Source organism: Callorhinus ursinus, unplaced genomic scaffold (assembly GCF_003265705.2).
Source record: "Callorhinus ursinus isolate GAN/ISIS: 27379988/994484 unplaced genomic scaffold, GSC_fseal_2.0 scaffold13, whole genome shotgun sequence".
In the NCBI taxonomy this organism is placed as follows: domain Eukaryota; kingdom Metazoa; phylum Chordata; class Mammalia; order Carnivora; family Otariidae; genus Callorhinus; species Callorhinus ursinus.
The window spans coordinates 676,110-685,378 of NW_027397075.1; the positions used below are offsets into that span (position 1 = coordinate 676,110).

Below are 9,269 nucleotides of genomic sequence, written 5' to 3' on the forward strand. Positions count from 1 at the left end.
TTTAAAAAAAAAAAAAAAAAAAAAGGGGCAAAGGAGATGAGCAGATAGTTGAAAGGAAAATACTGTATTCATAATAAGAAAATCTAATACAACCACCCATCCAAAGGTACCAAAAGTTTGGTAATACACTGATAAGGTCAAAGGGGAACAGGGCGGTGAGAAGGCAAATTGGTACAGCTCCATGCAGGCAGTACTCATGAAAACTGCAAGCACTTTTCATCTTTGAGCCATTAATTCTATTCCTAGGAATTTAACCAGCTGGTATTAATTGCACATGTGTGAAAAGATTTAAGTAGAGGGCTGTTCATTTGCAGCATTGTCTGCAGCAGCAAAAGATCAGAAATAACCCATTTCCCAACAGGAGACCAGTTAAATCAATTACAGTACAGCCATACAGTGAAATACTCTGCTAGACAACCATTTAAATAAAAGAAGTCAGATCAATGAAACAAACCCAAGACATTTTATTAAATGAAAAAAAAAAATTACAAGGTAAAAAACAGTATGTGATTAATGGCAAAATTATTTTCAGTAATGATCATTTAATAATCACTAATAATCATTATTTTCTCAAGCCATACTTCAGATTTAAAACAAGTAATTAACTATTTTTAAAGAATAAGTTTCTATTTAAAAATACTTCAAATTCAATACATACATATGTAGTATATGTATACTTGTGTTATACAGATTAACTCTGAAAGATACCCACACACACACACACACACACACAAACTAGTTACACAGCAGATCTCAATAGACATTTTTCCAATGATAGAAAGATGGCCAACAGGTACATGAAACAAGGCGCTCAACATCACTCATCATCAGGGAAATGTAAATCAAAACCACAGTGACTTAACACCTCACACCTGTTAGAAGGCTATCACCAAAAAGATAAAAAATAAGTGTTGGCAAGAATGTGGAAAAAGGGAACCCCAGTGCACTGTTGATGGGATGTGCAGCCACTATGGAAAACAGTAGTGTTTTGTGGAGTTTTAATTTTGGGGGGAAACTCCAAAATTAAAAGTAGAACAACCATATGATCCAACAACTCCACTTCTGGATATTTATTCAAACAAAATGAAAACACTAATTTGAAAAGATATATGCACCCCTATGTTCACTGCAGCATTATTTACAATAGCCAAGATACTGAAACAACCTAAGTGTTCATCAAAAGATGAATGGATAAAGAAAGTGGGGTGTGCATATACAATGGAATGTTATTTGTCCATAAAAAAAAAAAGGAAATCTTGCCATTTGTGACATGGATGGAACTTGAGGGCACTGTGCTAAAGAAATAAGTCAGAGAAAGACAAATATCCTATGATCTCATTTATATGTGGAACCTAAAAAAACCAAGCTCGTAGACACAGAGAACAGATTGGTGGTTGCTAGGGGGCAGGGGAGTGACATGGGTGAAGGGAGTTAAAAGGCACAAACTTCTAGTCATAAAATAAGTAAGTCATGGAGATGTAATGTACAGGATGGTGACTATTGTTAATACTGTACTGCATATTTAAAAGTGGCTAAGAGAGTAGATCTTAAAAGTTCTCATCAGGGGTGCCTGGGTGGCTCAGTCGATCAAGTGTCTGACTCCTGATTTGGGCTCAGGTCATGATCTCAGAGTTGTGAGATCAAGCCACAAGTTGAGCCCTGTGTGGAGCCCCCCACCCTTGATCCCCGCATCAGGCTCCCCGCTGGGCATGGAGACTGCTTATCTCTCTCCCTCTGCCCTTCCCACCCTCTCTAAAAAAATAATAATAAAAGTTCTCATCACAAGAAAAATGATTTTTTGTAACTATATATGGTGACAGATGTTAACTAGACTTACTGTGGTGACAATCTCATATTACATACAAATATGTAATCATTATATATATACTTTTAAAGATTTTATTTATTTATTTGACACAGAGAGAAAGCACAAGTAGGCAGAGAGGCAAGCATAGAGAGAGGGAGAAGCAGGCTCTCCACTGAGCAGGGAGCGGGACGTGGGGCTCGATCCCAGGACCCAGGGATCATGACCTGAGCCGAAGGCAGCCGCTTAACTGACTGAGCCACCCAGGCAACCCCAATCATTATGTTTATATACCTGAAACTAATATAATGTTATATGCCAATTATAAATCAATTAAAAAATAAAACAGGAGAGTTACAAGCATAACGGAAGAAAAACATAAGTACTTGGAGGCAAGATGATTAATTTGCAGATTCTACAGGAATGTGGTGTAGCTGTAAGAGAAAAGAAAGATTATTTCCCCAAACAAGGAGGAACAGAATGGAGATGCTGGGGATCGAACCCAGGACCTCATGCATGCTAAGCATGCGCTCTACCACTGAGCTACATCCCCACCTGGTGGCAACACTGCTTTTCTAAGCTGTTTTCATGAAATAAATCAGAAATTTGCTCCCTTAAAAGAAAACAACTGGTTATAGGGATAGCCAGGAGGTCTGAGGCAAGAGGGCAATGAGGGTAATGCAGAGGGTGTGTAGGGGGAGGTTCTGGGAGTTTACTTTTCTCTCTCTGTTTTTTGTACTACTTGAGTATTTTACCATGTAGGTATTGCTTACTTAAAGATGTAAAATAAAATAAAAGAGAAAATAAAGTTTAAACAAAACCACTTTTCTGCAACAATCCTCCCACTTTACAGATGGAACACTGAGGCTACTAAATAAGAGAAGGGGCCTCTCCTATCTACAAAGCCTCCAGCTCCTACAAGCGTGGGACCACCTCCCTCAAGTCCCAGAATCCTTGTTCTTTTCAGGGTTAGAGACTATCCATGCCTTGTCGCCATGATTTCCATGCCTCAGCCAGAGCAGTACCCAGCACAGGGCATCCATCATTTTTGTTAATCCTTTCATCCTGCACCAATGTTTGTTGAGGACTGACCACGGTCCAGACATTATGCTAACTGCTAGGAGTACACTAAGTCTCTCCTGACCTTGTAGATAGGGCTGCCATGTACATACACCTAGGCTGTGCACTACACAATTTCAGGAAATGCCGTTCACATAAACTATTATTTAACTGGTACCCCCTGGATTTGCGCCAGGTAAATCTAACTATACCCATTGGCCTTGCCCCTATGTCCAATAGCCCAGTGGAAAATACAGTCCAGTGGAGAAAATAAAGTAATAAATATATATTTCTTTTAATTGGAATCAGGGCAATATAAGAAAAGAACCAGGTGTTATAAGAAAGAACAAAAGGAGGGACCTATTTTGAATTCCACATAAGCCATTTTGGAGAAAGTGATATTTAAGCCAAGAAATTATGTTAGTTAGGAATGTTACTTAGTTGCTAGTAACAGAACTTCGTAGCTTTAACAAAAGTTTCCAATTTCTCTCATTCATGAGAAACCAGAATGTAGATAGCCCAAGACTAATTTGACAGCTCCATAAGTTATCAGGAGCCCAGCCTCCTCCTGTCTTTCTGCTTTACATTCCTTAACATGTGACTTTCATTCTCTAGGTCACCTCGTGGTCCAAAATGGTTGCTAGATCTCCAGCCACCACATGGGCATCACAGACAAGAGGACAGGGCAAGGACATTAGAGAAATAAGGGAACACACCCCCACCATTTAAGGAGATGACTGTGCCTTACAGAATACTCTACTTCTACCTCACTGGCCAGAAAATGGTCCCATGAACATACCATGCTGCAAGAGAGGCTGGAAAACATAGTCCCTAAGGCATCGCCCAGAGTTGTTACTAAAAAGGGGGAATTGTTTTTGAGAAGCAATGAGCAGCCTCTGCTATGGACTAGGAGAATAACAGGAGTTAATTAAGTGAAAGAGGTGGTAGGGGAACAGGTTCCAGGCAGAGGGAACACAAGTACAAAGGCTCCAATGACAAAAGGAGGTTGGTGTGTTCTCAGAACTGAAAAGAGGCCAGGGAGGCCAGAACACACTGAGGAGGCAGTGAGGGACCGAGAGAAGGAGCAGGAAAAGTATTCAGCCCCCTTAGGCACAACAGCAAAATGCAGGTGCCTACCTCCCACTCTGGGCAAAGCCTTGGAATCAAAGAGATCCACGTTCACATTCTAACTTCACTTATTCCTCACTGAGAGCCTTTGGGTAAGTCTTTTAACTTGTCTGAGTCTGTTTTCTTACTTGTAAAACAAGACTTATTTGGGACCGATCTATACATCTATTATGTGGATTAAATGAAATAATGTATGTAAGTTAGCACAGCACCTAACACATATTTAGCACACATTATTAGTTATTAATTACACCTTTGACCAAAAAGACTTACATAATTGTGATGTAGTCAATAGTGCCAAGGACAGTAGACAGCTCATCAGAGTTTCTTCTGGGCTCTTTCTTGACTCCTCATCCCAGGCCAGCCAACTACAGATCTATCCAATCTTCAGCTCACCTACCTTAATGACAAACTAGAAGTAAGGGTGCAGGCATGAGGGAATGCCAGCCCAGGGAGCTAACAGACCCCCAGGTGACTAGTTAGAGTCCCAGTCTCTCTGTTTTGCTCAGGCTGTAAGAGTAAATAAGCTCAGCCCCAATGAAGAAATGCTTACTGCATTGAACTTTAATAAAACCCACAGTTGGACTCCAGGAAATACTGCCATTTATATCCCCATTGATTTTCTAAGCCTATTTTATTATTCCTCTTCCCGGTGAAGATTGTATATATTTTGGGACTGCATTCCTTTCATAAGTAAATATATAAGTAAATACTAATAAGAGCTAACCGTTATTAAGTGCTTGGGCCAGGGAAAGGGATGGTGCTGCAGGGCTTTGCCTCTGTTAGTTTATTCCCCCCGTTATAACAACCCAATAAGGCTGGCACTCCAGTGGTTCCCATTCTACAGAGGAGGAGACCAAGATCCCAGAGGTAAGGTCCCTCCCCCCAAAAAGGAGCAGGGTAGATGCTATACAGTCTAGTAGTTCCTCAAAAAGTAAACACGGAGCTGCCATATGACCCACCAATGCCACTCCTAAGTGTATACCTAGGAGAAATAAAGACATGTTCATCCATGTTCGTGGCAGCACTAGTCATGAGAGGCAAAAAGTGGGAAAAATTCAAACGTCCCTCAACGGACAAATGGAGAAACACAATGTTATATATGCACTCGAGGAAATATTGTTCAACCACAAAAAGTAATGAGACTGACACACTACAGCATGGGTGAATCTTGAAAATGTCATGCTAAGTGAAAGAAGCCAGACACAAAACGCCACATACTGTATGATTCCAATGATATATCCGGATTGGTCAAATCCATAGAGACAGGAAGCAGACTGGTGGTTGCCAGGGGCTGGGGGATAGAAGGGAATCAGGAGTGACTGCAAGTGGAAACAGTTTCTTTCCAGGGTGTTGGAGGGGGTGATGAAAATGTTCGGGGCGCCTGGGTGGCTCAGTCAGTTAAGCAGCTACCTTCGGCTCAGGTCATGTTCCCAGGGTCCTGGGGTCGAGCCCCACGCTGGGCTTCCTGCTCAGCAGAGAGTCTTCTTCTCCCTCTCCCTCTGCCTGCCACTCTGCCTACTTGTGCTCTCTATCAAATAAATAAAATAAAATCTTTAAAAAAAAGTTCAGGAATTAGTGATGATTGTACATCTCTATAGATACACTAAAACCCACTGAATTGTATACTTTTACATTGTGAATTTTATGGTAAATGAATTGTATCTCAATTTTTATTGAAAAAGAGGCAGAGCACAGATTTAACCTCAAGGCCATGTGATCCAAAGGCTTGATTACTGCATTCTGAGCAGCTCATGTGGACATGAACCCAAACTCCACTTTACTTCCTAAGTGCCTTCTTTCCCTTAGTCCCTACCAGTCAAGCTTCTGAAGTCAATGCCAATGCCAAGCCAGAGAGGGAAATGCTGAGTGCCTGAACTAAGGCAATAGTATGAAAAAGCCAATAGTCTTTCCTTTCTCTAAACCTCCTGAGCATGGGGCTGTCTCCCTCCCAGGCCGGGGACCCTGAGCACGTCACAGAGTAGCTCCATTAATGGAAGCTTTACGTCATTTGGAAGCTACTGGGGCTAAGAAAATCTCAGTGGTCAGCAAGTTAATCACAACTGCCCGAATGAGGCCAGCTCACCCATTAATACCAACAAGCCAGTTCCAGAAGGGAGAGGCAAGATGGCTGACGCAAATGAATCTCTCTAACTGTAGATTCAACAACTATGGTAGGCTACATCTTCACCGATACATAATATTTGTACTTCTGCAAGTGTTCCCAGTTAACACACACACACACACACACACACACCCCTAAAGAAAACCCCAAGCAAAGAACAGGGCCTGGCACAAAGGACGGGGCTTTAATGTTTGAGAGTCCTGGCTTCAGATCCTGACCCTACCACTTAGGGGCAAAGTAGCCTTAAGCTACAAAGTAGCCTTAAGCTATCATTTCTCTAAGCTTCAGTTTCCCCATCTGTCAAATAACTTCTATCTCCTTCATGGTTATACTGGGAACTAGGAGATGTTATATCTGAATGTTCCCACTTGCAGTGGGGCTCAGCACATGGTAGCTGTTATTAACTGTAGTATTAAATGACTTGGGTCATTTCCACATCATGTCCCCCAACACACTGAAGTTTGGGGGATGGCAGCAGCCATGTGGCCAGAAAATGATTCTATAATTTTAGTGCACCTGGGATGCTTGTTTAAAACACAAGCATTTGGGGCACCTGGGTGGCTCAGTCGTTAAGCGTCTGCCTTCGGCTCAGGTCATGATCCCAGGGTCCTGGGATCGAGCCACGCATCGGGCTCCCTGCTCGGCGGGAAGCCTGCTTCTCCCTCTCCCACTTCCCTGCTTGTGTTCCCTCTCTCACTGTCTCTCTCTGTCGAATAAATAAAATCTTTTAAAAAAATAAAAAATAAAACACAAGCATTTGGAACACCTGGGTGGCTCAGTCAGTTGAGCGTCTGCCTTCGGCTCCCCGCTTGGCGGGGAGCCTGCTTCTCCCTCTCCCTCTGCACCTCCCCCAGTCACGCTTGCTCACTCTCACTTGCTCTCTCTATGAATGAATAAAATCTTTAAAAAAAAAAAAAAAAAAAAAACGCAAGCCTTCCCTGTGCTCGCTTCGGCAGCTACACATACACTAAAACATAAGGATCCTCAACCCCTGCAATTCTGATTGCAGGGAGGGGGACTGAAGGTGCTGCTCAGTGTTTGAAATTTTCAGATAATGGGGGCATCTGGTTGGCTCAGTTGGTAGAGCATGCAACTCTTGATCTCAGGGTCATGAGTTTGAGCCCCACGTTGGCTGTAGAGATTACTTAATAAACTTAAAAAGAAAAAAAGAAATCAGGGGTGCCTAGCTGGCTCAGTTGGAAGAGTGTCTGATTCTTAATCTTGTGGTCATGAGTTCAAGCCCCATGTTGGGTACAGAGATTATTAAAAAAATAAACCTTAAAAAAGAAATCAGATACCATTTGGATTTCAAAGGAAAAAACAAAACAAAACAAAACAAGACCCAGAAAAAACAACTTTCAGATAATGGTTCCCAGCCCTGGTTACACACCAGAAAAGTTGGGCTTGTTTGTTTTAATGCCTGGATCCTACCCCTACAGATTTTGATGTCTTGGGACCCTTGTGTTGCTGGGACATTGGTATTTTTTAAGGTTCCCGGATGATTCTAATGTGCAGCCAGGCTGAGAACCCCTGCCATAAGCCAATGCTTCTCAAGAGTGTGGTCCAGGGATCCATGCCATCAGCAGTACTGGGAACTTTTAAAAAAGCACAATCTCTTTCTTTCCCCCCAACCTACTGAATCAAACTCTGGGAGTGGGTCCCAGCACACAGTGGTTTTAATAAGTCCTCTGGGAGGCTGTGATGCCTGCTCAGGTATAAGAACCCCCACTGTGAGACATGGTATCCCCTAAATTGCATAATGATAAGAATCAGGTTGGGGTGTGCTTACCATTCCTAGACAACCCCTTTACCCACTCACCCAGATTCTGAGAGGCTGAAATGGAGCCTGGGCATGTGCATTTTTTAACAAGTACTCCCTTATTCTCCTGCTCAAACTATCAAGGACTCTTACAACCCTTGGAATTAAATCCAAAATCCTCTCCTCAGGACACCCCTTCTGAACCTCAGGCAAGTCAAGGCAATGCTGGTTTAAAGAAACACCACCCAGGGGCACCTGGGCGGCTCAGTCGGCTAAGTGCCTGCTTTCGGCTCAGGTCATTATCGCAGGGTCCTGGGATCGAGTCCCGCAATGGGCTCCCTGCTCCGTGGGGAGCCTGCTTCTCCCTCTCCCGGTCTCCTGCTCGTGTTCTCTCTCAAATAAATAAAATCTTTAAATAAATAAATAAAAGAAACACCACCTAGTGAGGGGTGCCTGGGTGGCTCAGTCAGGTAAGTGGCTGACTCTTGATTTGGGGTCAGGTCATGATCTCTGGCTGGTGAGACTGAGCCCCCAGGGCAGCTCCGCGCTCAGCAGGGAGTCGGCTTGTGCCTCTCCAAGACCCTCCCCTCGCTAGTGTCCTCCCTCTTTCTCTCTCAAATAAATAAATAAAATCTTAAAATAAAAACAAACACCACCTAGAGGACTAAAATCCCCACCCACCCTCTTACCACCACCAGCACCACCACCGCCACCACGTCTTAAGCCTCACGGGGTTTTTTTAAACTGTTACAGAGGCTGTTTGAGGAACCGCGGGAGGGTGCACACAATATCCCTGAAGAGCTTCTCTGGCCAATACCACAGCCCTCCACCCCCTCATCCCGGGGGCACGTTCGAGACCCACCCCCTTCAACACACACACACCTGACCCCGAGAACTGAACACTGCATGTACTGTTTTCTCCTCTACATACCCACCTATGAGAAAAGTTTGTTTTATAAATTCGGCGCAGTGAGAGATTAACAAGAATAATTAAATAGAACAATTTTAACAATATACTGTAATAAAAGTTGTGTGAGTGTGGCCTTTCCCTCTCACAGCCCTTGTACTCACCCTTCTTGTGACCGCAGGGGTGCCTCCGTGGTGAGGCAAAGTGAGGTGGGAGACGTAGGCGCCCTGACGTAAGTGCCCTGACGTCGGCGCCCTGACGCTGCCGCCGTGACGTGGCCGTGACGTCGCGTTAGGCGTTAGGCACCTTTTGACCTACTGCGGATTCGTCACGAGGAGGAGCGTCAGCTTCAGATCGCAGTTGATCCCAGGATAACCGAAACTGCGGTTACAGACCCCGCAGATAAGGGAGATAACTATAATTACTCTTGCACCCAAACCACTATTATCTGTCTTCTCTTTATTTAGACCATAACCTAAATCAGAAG

The 9,269-nt window shown here is 43.5% G+C and overlaps 1 long non-coding RNA gene and 1 other non-coding gene across 2 annotated transcripts in view; both read right to left on the reverse strand.

Annotated features, from left to right (window-relative positions):
- The window catches only part of LOC141373964 (uncharacterized), a 221,158-nt gene extending 212,137 nt beyond the window's left edge, over nucleotides 1-9,021 (reverse strand). Inside the window, exon 1 of the long non-coding RNA XR_012380421.1 lies at nucleotides 8,947-9,021. This is a non-coding gene — a long non-coding RNA (uncharacterized lncRNA). The remainder of the gene's footprint in view (nucleotides 1-8,946) is intronic.
- TRNAA-AGC (transfer RNA alanine (anticodon AGC)) lies at nucleotides 2,286-2,357 on the reverse strand. The gene has a single exon. It is a non-coding gene; the product is annotated as a tRNA-Ala (tRNA).
- Nucleotides 9,022-9,269: the final 248 nt, after the last annotated feature.